General features: G+C 36.5%; 1 long non-coding RNA gene across 1 annotated transcript; it reads right to left on the bottom strand.

Annotated features, from left to right (window-relative positions):
• Positions 1-2028: 2028 nt before the first annotated feature.
• Positions 2029-3035, bottom strand: LOC129741560 (uncharacterized). The gene is made up of 3 exons (XR_008736456.1): positions 2634-3035; positions 2355-2578; positions 2029-2199 (listed from the first exon to the last, which is right to left on the bottom strand). It is a non-coding gene; the product is annotated as an uncharacterized LOC129741560 (long non-coding RNA).
• Between the last annotated feature and the right edge of the window lie 11137 nt (positions 3036-14172).

Below are 14172 nucleotides of genomic sequence, written 5' to 3'. Positions count from 1 at the left end.
ACTGCCCGGGTAAAATTGTGAAATGTTTATCATAATGCGAAATTAGCTGCTATTTTAGTGCAGTAAACCATAACTTGGAAACTTAACGTAACAATAAACATTAATATAATGAAAATGCGGAGATGTTTTTTAATTATTTAACCTGTTCTTTACAGAATATCGTAACTGATATGTTTCGATAAAAAATGAAAGTTTAAGGTGTTTTGCCTCATATTCTTCTTATTTTTTTCGAATTCGGATTTTTCAAAAGATTTTGATAATCTTAGCTCGCAAAATGTGGGATAGCTCCTTCTCTGCTTGCTCTAGGGGGCCCCCTTAACTTTTTTAATACAAAAACTAATCTAGATATTATTCCACGGGCGCTCTTTAGTTTTTATATTTCAAGTTTTCATTCCGATTTTCTAATTTTGATTTCTTCTCATGGATTTGAAGTAGTATGATTAAAGTTATGTTAAAACTTTTTTTCCCTCGGGGGGCCCCCTTGAGCCGGGGGGCCCGGGGCAATCGCCCCTTTTGCCCCCCCTTTAATCCGGCCTTGGATAAAATGATAGCATTTAGAAGCAAATGAGTTGTTTTATAAGAAAGTTTAACTTTTTTCCTTTGTGTAGGTATAGTTTAAAATTTTTTTTTTAATGGTCTTTATGGTTTTTGCATATTAAAAAAATTGATATTTTCTATGAGAAAGCCTGAATGGAAAAAATGGCTAAAAATGCTATCAAATGGTTCAGTTTGAATTAAAAAAGAACATAGGAACAGTGGGAAGACCTAGAGAATTGCATGAAAGTAAAATTTCATTTGTTTTTGAGGCCAAAAACATTCAGAAATGTTTACAATTTATGCCCCTAAATGTATGCAGCAACATTGTCCATCTTTTGAGTATATTTGTTTTTGAAAAAAAAAAAAAAAAACGTTGGAAAATTCAATTGAGTTCAAAGTGGTGGCTTTTAATCTATAGATAATCTATAGATTTTAAACATTATCAATGCATAACATCTTCACATGCGGAAGTGTCGAAAGTACTACGTTCTATGCTGAATTCCCTGCTTTACATCCATCTTCGTAGAACTCCTCTCTTTCCAATTATTTATTCGAAACACTTTTCTATCATTCTATCACGAAAATTTTGATGTTTTTCTGTTGTGTAAAAACTATCATGCCCAAGCTCAAAAGTCTGGAAACCTAAAAATATGTCTGCACAGCAAAAATTATTTTCTGTAAAATTACAGCAATTATCCTGTAACAAAAAGGAGCAGGACATTACCTACAATTTTACAGGTCGAAAAAAAATTACGTGCCAATAATTATCAAGTGCACAATTTTTTTACAGCATAGTTTGAAATTACAGGACTGTAATTTAAAGCCGTGTACATTGTTCAGGGTTGTAGTTTCTACCTAATGTTTGCTAAAATTTAAGTTTAAATAAAAATTCCATTAGAATTACTTAAATTATAATAAAATTTATCCATTTTTTTTTCTTTCTTAAAAAAAGAAAACAAATTGTACTTAATTAGTATAGTTTTATTTGGCTATCGATAAAAACAAAGCAACAACAATGCATTCAACCACATAACTGCTTGAGGTGACGAAAACATTTCGATCCTAGAAAAGTTTGTTCCGATCTTGTTAGGTTAAATCTCGCGTTCGCTGATGAAAGCTTGAAATAAACGAATAAGAAATTTTAATAATGTGCATTTAAATAACTAAGACTTATCCTAGGCGACCACCCCCTTTCTCTATATTTTTCATTATTAAAAAAATCCACTGTTTTTTAAGTTATTTTTCAGACCTCACGCGTCAATGATCAGAAAAAATCGACAAAGCCATTTGGAATGGGTCTTACATTGAGGTTTAATTTCTGTTCCACATTACAAAATTTGATCAACTTTGAATTCCAAATCGATTTAAGTTTTTATTTACCCCGTAAGTTGACCATCAATTAACCGAATAATCCACACAAAAAACATAAATCTAATAAAATTCTACTCACCGAGCTTCATCAATACCGTCACCTCAATCCATCCGAATTAATTCAAAAAGATGCAAAAAGGAGCAGTTGCCGACCCCCAACTCCTTTCAAATGATCTTATCAAAACTTCTTGCCGTGTTGTTCCGATTGATCTTAAAATTTTCTTTCTCTTGGCCCCATAAATAGAGTTCCGTGAAACCCGGCTTTTCCGAACGAGGGAAAATCAGCAAAGCCTGAAATTAAAGAAGGAAAATTCTTTCAAAATAGATTTCTAAAAAGTCACAAATCAGGCAATAGGGAAACATTCTTTGCAAAATGCTTTTCGAGTGTTTAGCCCTGGAATTGAAATTTATTTTTTAGCGATTTATTTGAATTAAGACGAACTTACCAAGTCAAATTTCCTTTTCTCTTTTTTCGGAGAAGGGCAAAAACCCGCATTGTCTAAAGAGTTGGACCGCTTTGGAAGTTTCGCGATCGCAGTCCAAACTGAGAGGCGGACCAACTTCTAGATGACCATCATCTGGTGGTCCAGTCCATGCATATGTAGCGGCCGCATCCCGCGAACTTGTTACGGTCACTTAAGTTCGAATAACCAATGGGAAATAGTGAAACCTGGGAACAAAAATAAAAGTAATTTCCTTCATGATTAAAATTCATCACTCAATACCTTCAAAATGACTTTGCCGACGATTGCCAAGAAAATGGCCTCATTTGATTCCGAATCTAGTTGTGAAAGTTAAGATGAAGAACCTGCCCCGGTAAGGAAAACGTCGACAGATCCGAACAGGCGTCAACCTTCCAGTAAATCGGAGGCCGATCAGCTGGTTCCCAAATGGAATCAGGAAACTTACATCAAACAGGATCGTTCCCATCACCGGTAGCGGATTGATGAAAATAAAAACTGACGGAAGGTTCTTGCCAGCCGTGACCTGGACTCTAAGCGGCAGCAGAATCGGAAGCAGGAAGCTTACCTATAGCAGAAGTTTGCCAGCAAAGAGGCACTGACCGGAAACATGGCTGGGAAACAAAATAAGATTATTTCGATGGTGGTGATGGTAGTAGACTAGCTTTTTCCTAACAGCCGCATCCCGCCAACTTGTTGCGGTCATTTTAGTTTGAGTATTTCAATGGGGAAAACTGAAAACTGAAAATTAAAAACTGATTAGATTTATTTCAGGCTTCAAATTTATACTATAAGTACCAAACAAATCCGAAGAAAAATACACGAAGTTTACTTTTTTTCAACCCGAAAAAAACAAAACAACTGGACAAGCCAACCGCGGTTCGAGTCCATACTGCGTGATAGCTACTGCTGAAATCCAGCAAACAACGATCGTGGTTCGCGTCCATGCTACTGTAATGAACTCAAACGCCAAAAAATGTTTCTTCTCAAATTCTGTTGCACTTACGAAAATTTCGAAAACTGCAAAGTTAAACTGCTAAGTGCTGGGATGGCAGCTCATAGGTTAGTGGCTTGGTGAACTTCCCGTAGCGACGGATTTCTCGCATTCACAGTACGATAAAGATGTGTCCAGTCCTCCAGCAGACGATGTTCTTTCGACAGATATGATAGCGAACTGTTTAAGCAACGCGCTTTCCTCTGGTTAATTTTCTATTTTACGAACTATTTCATGAAACGAGTCTAACACAATAGTTGATTTTGTTTTTATTTTGATAAACAAACAAAATGTTACAGTCCTATAATTTAAAACCAGCCTGTAAATAATGCTCTCATTTAAAAATACATGCTTCGACCTGTAAAACTACAGTACATGTCCTGCTCCTTTTTGTTACAGGACATTTGCTGTAATGTTAAATGATTTTTCCTTTATTTTAAAACCAATCAATTGAAAATTACTTGTTGTTGAGATTACAGGTTGTATTATTTTACTGGAAATCATTTTCAATGACACGTAATAGTCATTATTTTTTTTCTGTGTGACGAAAGTTCAAAAAGTCTGAAAGATCCAGACAAAATCTGGAAAGTTGACATCACTGATCATCACCCTACGACTCGCGATTTTAGCCGAGCGCGCACATGAGCGATTGTTCCAGATTTGCCGAATGAAAACTATGTTTCGTTTTTCAAAATTTAGAAACGTATGAAATAAAAATCAGGATACATCAGAGTAACGGAGATCTCTGTCAAAGTAAGAACCTTTTTTTGGTCGTCGCTCCACATTTTGACTTCCTTCAGTGGTATCTTATGCAGTTCAAACCACCAATTTTCATCGTATTCACAAAAATCAGGAAAAATCAGGCTAGTTTTCAAAAATCAGGGAAAAACTACGGCTTATCAGGTTGTCAAGCTGAGCTTCTGAAAATCCGTCAAATCCTGAAAAATCAGGTACATTGGCATCTCTGGTCGCGAATGTTACTGCCAGCACTTTTGCGCCATCTGCAGATGTGTTAGCAGCAAAGATACTGTTGTCCAGCCGGACTCTTACCCCAGGGGGGGGGGGGGGGGCAATTTGTTTTCGCAAATTGGCAATATCGTTGGGAATATAGATCGGGCTTTTGAAAATCAATGCAAGCTCATTTCAATCCCAAAGATCTCGAAAGAATCAATAAAGTACAATGACTTACCAACAAATTGCCAACTTCGTCTTCCGGGTGTCCAAACTAATCCAACCAATCAAACCACGGAGTTTTTTTTTTCTTCCGTCACGACTCCAGCTATGACTCTTCATCAACATCCGTCTCATAAAAGGATCCAGGGATAGAGAGCTGGCCCATGTCTGTCAGCTTCTAGGAAAACTTTCTGACCGCCCTCCTTCTGAGGTTTTCCTCAAACCCAACGCCCAGAGAATGTAAAAAAGACGCGCGAATAATTTATGCATTTTTTGGTGGTCGTAGTCGACCATCTCTTAGTTAGGTATTCCGCTTTAAGGACGCCCTCTCGATCTTGGGTCGCTTACACTGGGTAAATCAAGATTTCAGGGTTTCACGAAAATTACTAACGATATTGCCAATAAGCTTTGGGAACTTTTGTTGCCACGCAACAAGGTGCTAGGAACAAGCAACACATTCTCGCTGTCCAATATTGAGAATCTAAATCTTTAATATGAACCAATAACGACGCCGGCCAAGTCCACGTTGTCGATAGGGGTAGAGGAAGGGCAGCACATGTGATGATTTGTTTTGAGGAGACCGGCTACGCCATCCCTCCACAAATCACACGCTAAGGGCGGGATTCTAAAATGATCGAACTAAATAATGTTATTTGACAGTTTTATAGGTTTAAAAGCATCAGCTCAACCTAAAATTTGAAACGATCAGAATCGATTTTTGAAAAGGATACATTTTAAATGCGGTTTTCCCGAAAATTTTGGTCAAAATCTCTCTTTAAAATACGACACACAGTTTATGTTTTGTTTTGGGCGATGCTCAGTGGTGCCTTGTTTTTAGAAAATTATCATGATTTTTTTAAATAAACTATTTTTAATTAAAAGATTTTTTTTTTAAAATTAGCATTTGTAGTGTTTTTGAAAATTTACCGATTTAGTTCAATTCATGTCTGAAGTTGTACACGAAATTAAATTAAAACTTAACGGATCCACGCCAAATTTGGGCCAGATCGGATTACGGAAAGGGGTCACTAGCCTGAATTTTGTATGGGATTTTGATACATTTCGTTCGGGAGGAACACAAATAACTAGTTTTTCATCAACAGCCTAGGTCCGTTTAAACCGCTTTATATCAGTATATATTGTGTCAACCTGACCCCCTTTTTCCATAGTGCGAATGCAGAATGAAGTGAACTCCAATAAGTTCGTGTTCGTCGAACGTCCCGGATAAAATCCGTGTTGATCAATAGAGATGTGCGACTCAGCTGCATAAAAAAGTCTCTGTGATACAATTTCTAGAACCTTCGAACAGGCACAGAGAAAAGTAATTCCCCTGTATTTCGTTATGTCGTGCTTATTATTTTTCTTATGAACTGGGAACATGAACGACTTCTTCCAAGAACTTGGAAATTTACCGGTGCGAATGGACAGGTTGAAGATAACCGAGAGTGGCTTCCACAAAGCGTCTACACAATTTTTTAAAGTATTGGCCGGAATTCCATCAGGTCCCACAGTCGACGACGGTTTTAGCTTAGATATAGCTGTTTTAATTTCTTCCTCCGAGAAAACAATTCCTGTAAGATTCAGTATGTTGTTAGGAACGTACCGAAGGGCTCCTGCGATTTTAGTGGACGTGGCGTGCGAAGTACTGAATACACTGGCGAAATGTTCAGCAAAAATATATTATTCATATCTTCTGAATGGATCGTGCGTGATCATTGATTATCACAAAATTACTAATATTTGTCTAATAAATAATGTTGATCCAGTAATTATCTGTTAAAAAGGACTCAAAACACTGTATTTATCTAAACATTAGAAAATGGCGTATGCAATAAATCTAGGATAGTAGACTGATTTTCAGAATTCTCTTTATCTGATAATTACAAACTGTGAAATGAGAACTAACATGGCAAAAAACAGTCAACGGACCATTTATTTTTGGATTTTGCAAGATTTTTGCCTAGGATCAGGGCACCCTGAATTAGGGATCCAGTCTATTTCAGTGAAGGATCAAGTCTCTTTAACTTAAAAAATATCACTCTTTTTCGTCTCACGAAAATGCTTCTAGCTCATCTACGGGTTCATGTATCGTTCTAACTTTCGGAGCATATACACTTGAAATTACACGCTGTAAGTGGTTTTTTTTTTATTTATATTTAGAGGATAATGTAGAGGTTGTGTGTGTGTTTGTGTGGGGATAATTGAAGTGATCGGTTGGTTCGGTGTTCGTTTTTTGCTCGTTGGTTCGTTCCAGCTCTTCTCGTTTAAAACTTTAAACGCGTTATAAAATTCGGTGAGTTGCACCGGTGCTAAGTGCATTGTACGTGTATGACAATGGCACGTTAGGACGTTTTGCTCTTCTCATTTTAAGCGCGCGATAAAATTGTGCATTGTGCGTGTATGACAATGCCACGTTAGGTCGTTCTTGCTCTTCTCGTTTTAAGTTTTAAACGCGTGATAAAATTCGGTGAGTTGCATCGTTGCCAAGTTCATTGTATGTGTATGAAAGTGCTACGTTAGGACGCTTTGCTCTTCTAGTCTTAAGCGCGCTGTAAAATTCGGTGAGTTACGCCGGTGCTGAGTACATTGTTAGTTAGGACGTATAAAAACGCGATTTACTCGATAGTGTGCGACGCGACGATATATGACTTTGCTTTGATCACATCCCTTCCCAAAGGGAATCCAGATCTTATTTACCTTCCCCACTAACAAACCACCCTTCCTGTGACGACCGTGGAGATTTAGAGGTGTATTCGGTCTCTAGTAGCAACGGAAGTCGAACTAACAATCCTTCCCTTTCCCCGATGAACCGTAAGGACGTGGCCGGCGCCGTTATTGACCATATAAGATAGGGAACCTTCGAAACGTGTACACAGAAAATGGTCAGCTAATCCCAAGCCCCATTTATTTGGATCTATGTGCAATTTTGATGGTTCTTGTCAATCACGGAGTAGGAACTACTGAAATGTACGGTTTATCTAAGCTCAAGCTAAGCTCAAGCTCAACAGCCTAGGTCCGTTTAAACCGATTTTTTGAATACGGTTTTATTAAAGTTTAAATTATGATAAATATTTCATCCGGAGACCGCATTTCGATAAGAGTTAAGATAAATAAGTTATTAAGCTTCAAAAATGGGAGAACATTTTAAAGGATGGTATCCGTCACTTTCAATAAGGCGTCAAAATGTTCAACCGCCCCGACCGGAACACTCAATTCGAAATGCATACCATTTTTTGCGATTGATTTCAAAATCTTTAGACATCTGTCACACTGTTCTCATTCACACACTGTTTTCATCATCGTCCAGGGAAAATTAACCAACTAAAACTTCATTCTTTTCGCTGAAAAATTTCAAACTCTTACATTCTTTTCGCTAAATAAAATGTTTAGCAATTTTATTTGGAAAATTGCATAGGGGCTAAGGAATTTTACTTTCAATACTTTTTCGGTTATAGTTATTACACACTTCAACCGGTGTTTGACAGAGGCTCTGAAAATTTCAAGATATTCCATATCGTGATAACAAGAATAACTGTTACATCAACAAGGAACTTGACGGAACTGGACGGTATTTCCAGCATGAAAATGATGGAGGAATTTGGAGCTATCGATCCTGGATTATTCCTGCCTGTTAGGTTCCCGATCCCTGAATTGGACGATTTCCCTCCCGGAATGCTCTCCATTAGAAAAGCTGATAGCACAAAGCTAAGTACTTTTTTTTCTATTAATGTTTAGTCTTTTAAAGAGTTTTCGTATATTTTTCACTGGCATGGAGGTACTAACAAACTTCATAAACAAACAAAATCGCCGTCGGAGACGATGCATACATTATATGTGCCGTTCAGGGTGAAGATTTTGTTTGTTTATGAGGAAAAAGTGTGCCCCCGTGCCAGTGGGAAATAAACGAAAACGTTATAAGTTAGGTCAAACTTTGAAGTCACAGTTCACATTAACACAATTTTAGCGTTTAAGTGGAAATGGGAAACTTTGACTTACTTTTCGTCGGGTTAATAGATTTGAGTGTTTGTATAGTTACACTCTAGTTTCTGACTAACGGCCTTAGGTATCGTTATATTTATTAATTGCAGTTGCCTACACTAGATACCTTTTTTCATTCGGGAAATTGGCTTAAAAAAAAACAACACAGTTAATCGAAGTTAAAGTGCATTTCAGAAAGTTATATATCTGTAGAAAGTTGCAGTTTTCATTGGAATTCCAATTTTGGAGGGATCCTTAATCCTGAATTCCAAAATTTGATGATTTTAAAATTTAATATGTTAATGGTTAAAGAAAAGAAACACAATCAACATTGTTTTACTAACAGATTTTTTTTACATAAATAACAATTTTTTCAATTTGATTCTTCAATATTGGAAGTTAATAATATCAGAACATGATGCATTTTCAAACTTTCGATTGTCGTTAAGAAAGAACAGGAGCGTAGTACAATAAATAGGATTTTATTTTTCACATCATTACACTAGTCAAAAGTGTATCCTGCTAATATTCTTTTCTCCCCAAACTCCCACCTTAAATTATTTTGCTAGGATGCAGAGGTGACCTCGGTCCTAAAGCACAAAATTGATCTTTCATCCCTTTCTACCTTTTCCCATCTATCCATTGACTACTAGGACGTGGCCGGCGACGTTATTGATGTTCAAAGAGAGAGAGCATCTGTTTTGTGCATTGAGGATGAGCTGCTAATCCCAAGCACCATTCTTTTGACCTTTGAACAAAACTGATGGCCTCGGTCAATCACGGAGTAGCAACCATTGGCGATGTAGAATTCGTTCTACTAAGCCACGCCTACGACAATGGAGTTCGAAATGCTTTTAAAGGTAATGTGGAAGTAATAATGGAATCACTTAATGATAAATAAATAAATCTTACTATTGTATGTAGAAATTCATGATGAAGTATTTCGGGCTCCATAGTTTAAGGTGGATGTGAGTAGTCAATCCAGCTAAGCTAAGCTAAGCTATAGTTATTACACACTTCAACCTGTCTCATAGCTATAATTTTATATATTATTTGTTAAAATTGTACCTACCATAGAGAACTTAGATGGTTTAACGCATAAATATTTATGAAAAGTAAATATTAACATATTATTTGAATTATTGTCGTTGTTTTCAAACCTCGCCTCTAAAGGCGAAGTTTCGTCTAAACGAGATTTATGTTTCACTCCGGCTACCTAGCTAAGTTGGGATTTTCGAAATTTTCTGTGGGAAGGTTTGGATTAGTGATCTCCTTTTCCTGTTTTCTTCATATCTTTCAGGGAAAATTAACCAACTAAAACTTCATTTTTTTTCGCTGAACGACTTTCATCCGACGGAAAACTTTTTCGCTGAGAAATTTTTTTTGGTAATTTAAAAAAAATGCCTAACCACTGCGGCTAAGGAATTTTTAGTTCAATACTTTTTCGGTTGTGGTTTTTCACAATTCAACCCGTTTATAGCTATATCATTTTTAATTTTATGTTAAAATAGTACCAAATTTTTTGTTAGAATTGTACCAAATTTTTCATGGAGGCTTGTACTAGACCTAGAACCAATTTTAGCCTGCAGCGCATAACATTCCACAGGTTTCAAATTTTTCATACAAATTTGGGGCACTCTAGTGGACGTTGCCCATCAAGAAGAGAACGCTTGGGAGATTTCTGGGCGAGAAGAAAGTTGGTCACTACTGTATATGTGTTTGTTTGATTTGAAGTCAGCAAAACTCTGTAAGAGTTTGTTTTTTAGAAAGAAAAAAAACAAGTGGGCTCATTTTGAGAAAAAGTATTACGGCGGAACATTTTAATAAAAAGTGAGATATGCCCAACTTTTGCAGGACGGATGGCTTTAGGGAACCCTAGCTTTGCTAGGTAACTTTAAACAGCGTTTTTTGCGGTACAATTTGATATGACACCCTTTAAGATGCAACCAAATGGAGCACATTCAGTCGCACCCCGTGGCGTAGAGAATTGACTTCAAGTCTTCTAAACCACCGGTCATGAGATTAAATCCCGGTCACGGCATACATAGTACGCTTTCTGTGGGTTGGTGGTTTTAGCGTTTGGAAGATGTTTGCCATCATATCTTTGAAAGTTATACGCATAGAGTTAAGTAAAAGAAATCTCTTCGAGAAAACACCAAGTTTCCTGTGTGTGATTGTGTTCGCTTAAAAAAAATGAAGCCTTTTAAATTACTTTTCCTTTTGTTCACACGCACTGGCATATGACTGTTCCTCAACACACTTTTGTTAACAGTAAAATTTCTTCCGTCCAAACTTTTGTCTTTAAGGTTTCAATTGCGTGAGTATGCAGAATTTTTTGCAATATATTTTACCGCTGAATGTATGCATTAAATTGATAGTGATAGAAAATGTGGAAAATTGTTTCGGACAAAAAAAAACAAAAACTGTTATTGGAACGAGTCTGACCAGTGATTAATCTCAAAAACAATAATTTTTGTTCAGAAGTAATGAAATCTTCCCCACGGTTGATGAAAAATTCCAGGATAGGAGTGATAACATGAGGGATTTTTTCCTTTTTATTTAAGTTTGAGGACATTTTTCAACTTCTAGCCTGAGATCAAAAGAGTAACATGCCGGAATTCGCATCCCTTGTCACAATGTCAGTTTTGTGTAGCCCGAGTGAACAATTATTCAATTTAGCAAAAAAGTTGTGCCCATATAAAACGATGAAGAGCTTCTCCATATAATAAAGCGTTTAGTGGAGTGAAGCTTCACGATTCTCGGCACAAGTAATCAAACATTATATGTATTCCTAGGAGTGTCGGGCGTTTGATTCCGAGAATGAAAAATCACTGCCAGTAAATCAGACAGTAACAAACACACCCACAACTACAACTGGCGGGGGATGATCTTCAGATTGAAGGAAATGCGAAAGGTTCACACACATTCTGTGTGCCATTTCAATCTTGTCCTGGGTCCTCTTTGAGCTCGACGACGACATATCACTCAGAACTCTCCAACTGGTGCAATTTAGTGCGCCAGCAGTTGGTGCTTGTGGATTCATAAAAATATTGCCATTTTCATCCCACCAAAAGTGGGTGAGCCCCACCCCTTTGAACACAGTGAATATTTTGAAGCTAAAAACACATATATTATAAAGCATATGAGGATTTAAAATAATTTTTTTTGAACTAATTCGCAGAATAACAAATCAGAACAAGAATAATAATCGTTAAATTTTGTTTAAATTTGTTCAAGATTTCAAAGATTAAAGATTCTGTCGTTTGATTCTCTAAAATCTGTAAACATTTGTGTCGGTCCCAAACTGTAGGTCAAAAGCGTTAACTCGTCCCATCAACTATAGGTATATGGTTCTGCCACAAGACGGATCATCTGTAAATAACGATGGCTCCAAGATATCTGATGCAATAAAGCGGCACTTTCTTCCTCGCAGCTTTTCTCGCCTTTGTTCGATGCTTAGGAGAATTGTTTTTCCTTCTCTTTTTGCTTTGTATTTTAAATATTTATGCCAGTTAGTTGTGCACGCTGGAAGGCTCTCTCTCTCTAAACAAGGAAACGTTAGAAGGCATCTTGAAAATGTGGAAAATGGAGCAGCAGAAGCCAACAACAGTTTGCCAACTGAAAAATAGTTTAAGCGATAAGCGTTTACGAGCTCGTACCACACCATTCGATGTTTTTGTTCAGCATGTCACTTGGAGTTTTTAAAGTCCTGCTCAGCATAAAATGGGCAATGTGTCAAAAGCAACGCACGCGATGTGTCACCATTACCCGCTTTCACTGAGGCTGTATTGACTGCATAGTATGAAAATGCACCCACGACCTCTTCTTGTTTGGGTGTTGTACGGAAGCATATTTACTCGTTTATAAACTCCGGGGCTTTCCTGGCATGTCGGTAATTATCCAACTAAATTAACGTCTCCTGCATGGCATGTCAGCATCATTTGCAAAGTTAACGTTTTTACCATTTCGCCCTGACAAAACCCGTTTGGGGGAAATTACAAACGAGGTAAACAAAGTTGTTTGGAGCAGCCGACGGGATAGTCGATATGGTGTTGCATAAATTCCTGGAATAAACCGCTAGGAATTTTGGATAGATTAAAAGATGTTAGTTCAGGAAAAAAAAATAATTCAGGTTAATCCTCAAACAAACAAGATTGAAGGGAAGGTTTTTGGCGATTCAAAATTCATATGAATTGGAATTTGTCGAGATTTCAGTTGTTGAACATTTGGCAGATTGAGTAACGATAATTTCAGCTCAAATTTAATTATCTAGTTTGAAATGGTTTTAGTTTTTAGGTGGGATATTTTTTTTCTTTTTCATCGTCTAAAATCAACTACATAGGGAAAAGTATACTACAGAAATATCCTTCAAACAAACAAAAAATATTGCGAATCCCTGGAAATTATTCGCAAAAAAACTACAGAACTTTTAGTTAAGCTCATGAAATACACAGTGAATGGAATTAAAAATTTGGATGCTACTGTAAACAAAATAAGTTGCAATATTACGGAAAATATCGTGCTTTTTCTTGTTACAGTATTTTTTTCCTATGTTAAAACAAAAAGAAGCATGATTTGTCTTGTATTATTACTGTTAATTATATTGTCCTCTGATCGCCAAGAATTGCCAAATCCATTAAAATTCATACGGGTTTTTACCGAGTTAGAAGGAAAACGAATTATCAGATCTATACTTAACTACTATGGATGGAACCGTAGCTTTTGCGTAATAACTAGATTTCCGTTGACTCTAGTGATTTCACAGTTACTTTGTACTTTTTGATTAAAACAGTCATCTTTAAAAGGGACCACGTCGAAAGTCGATAAGCCGTTTTATGACGGTCGTCATGTATTGTTCAACTCAGTATTTCGAAATTAAGCATGTTGCTTACCAGAACAAAAATAAAGAAACTACAAAATATTCATAATTATCTACACATCATCATTGAAGATTATTGAAACCAACTTATAGTTAGGAATCGGTTCTAGTATCATTACTGCTTTATTATAGATTGGAAAGTTATAGAACTTACAAAGGATGGAATAATTCTCTCATTTTAAATGATATGTGCTCACGTAAGAATTTTTACTACACACAAAACACACGACGTATTACAGGACACGACACTTAACGTTCTTACATACTTAACGGAAAAGGGTTTCCCGAGCAGACTTTTATGGCAAAATTATGGCAAATTTTGCTATCACGCCCTGAGAGCCGAATTAGCTCTCATTTTGCTTGACATAAGGTGGTACACAGCAAAAATGAGAGCACAAATTTTCATACTTGGTTAGCAAAGTGATACCAAATTTTGCTAAAACTGAGACCCAAACTACACCTCGTTTTCCGAGAGCTTGGAGAGCACGATGATGCCAATATAAGGTATTGCGTAGATTTCAGTGACAGCAAAATTTGGCAACAATATGCTCTCAAAACTTTCAAAAATCGAATTATTGTTTGGGTCTTTGCTTATTAAATATAGCAACTTTTGCCGTCATTTTAGCTGTGTATCCCTTTATTTCGAGTAAATTAGAGCAAATTTAACTTCCAAGACGTGATAGCAAAATTTAATATAATTTGCATATTATGAATTGTATACATCGAGGCTTTAGAATTCATATCACGAAAGCAGATACTGGCTAAAACATAAAGTAAAA

The sequence above is a fragment of the Uranotaenia lowii genome, chromosome 2, assembly GCF_029784155.1.
Source record: "Uranotaenia lowii strain MFRU-FL chromosome 2, ASM2978415v1, whole genome shotgun sequence".
Classification (NCBI taxonomy): Eukaryota; Metazoa; Arthropoda; class Insecta; order Diptera; family Culicidae; genus Uranotaenia; species Uranotaenia lowii.
The sequence above is the reverse complement of the archived record's forward strand: the minus strand, read 5'-3'. Positions and strand labels throughout refer to the sequence as shown.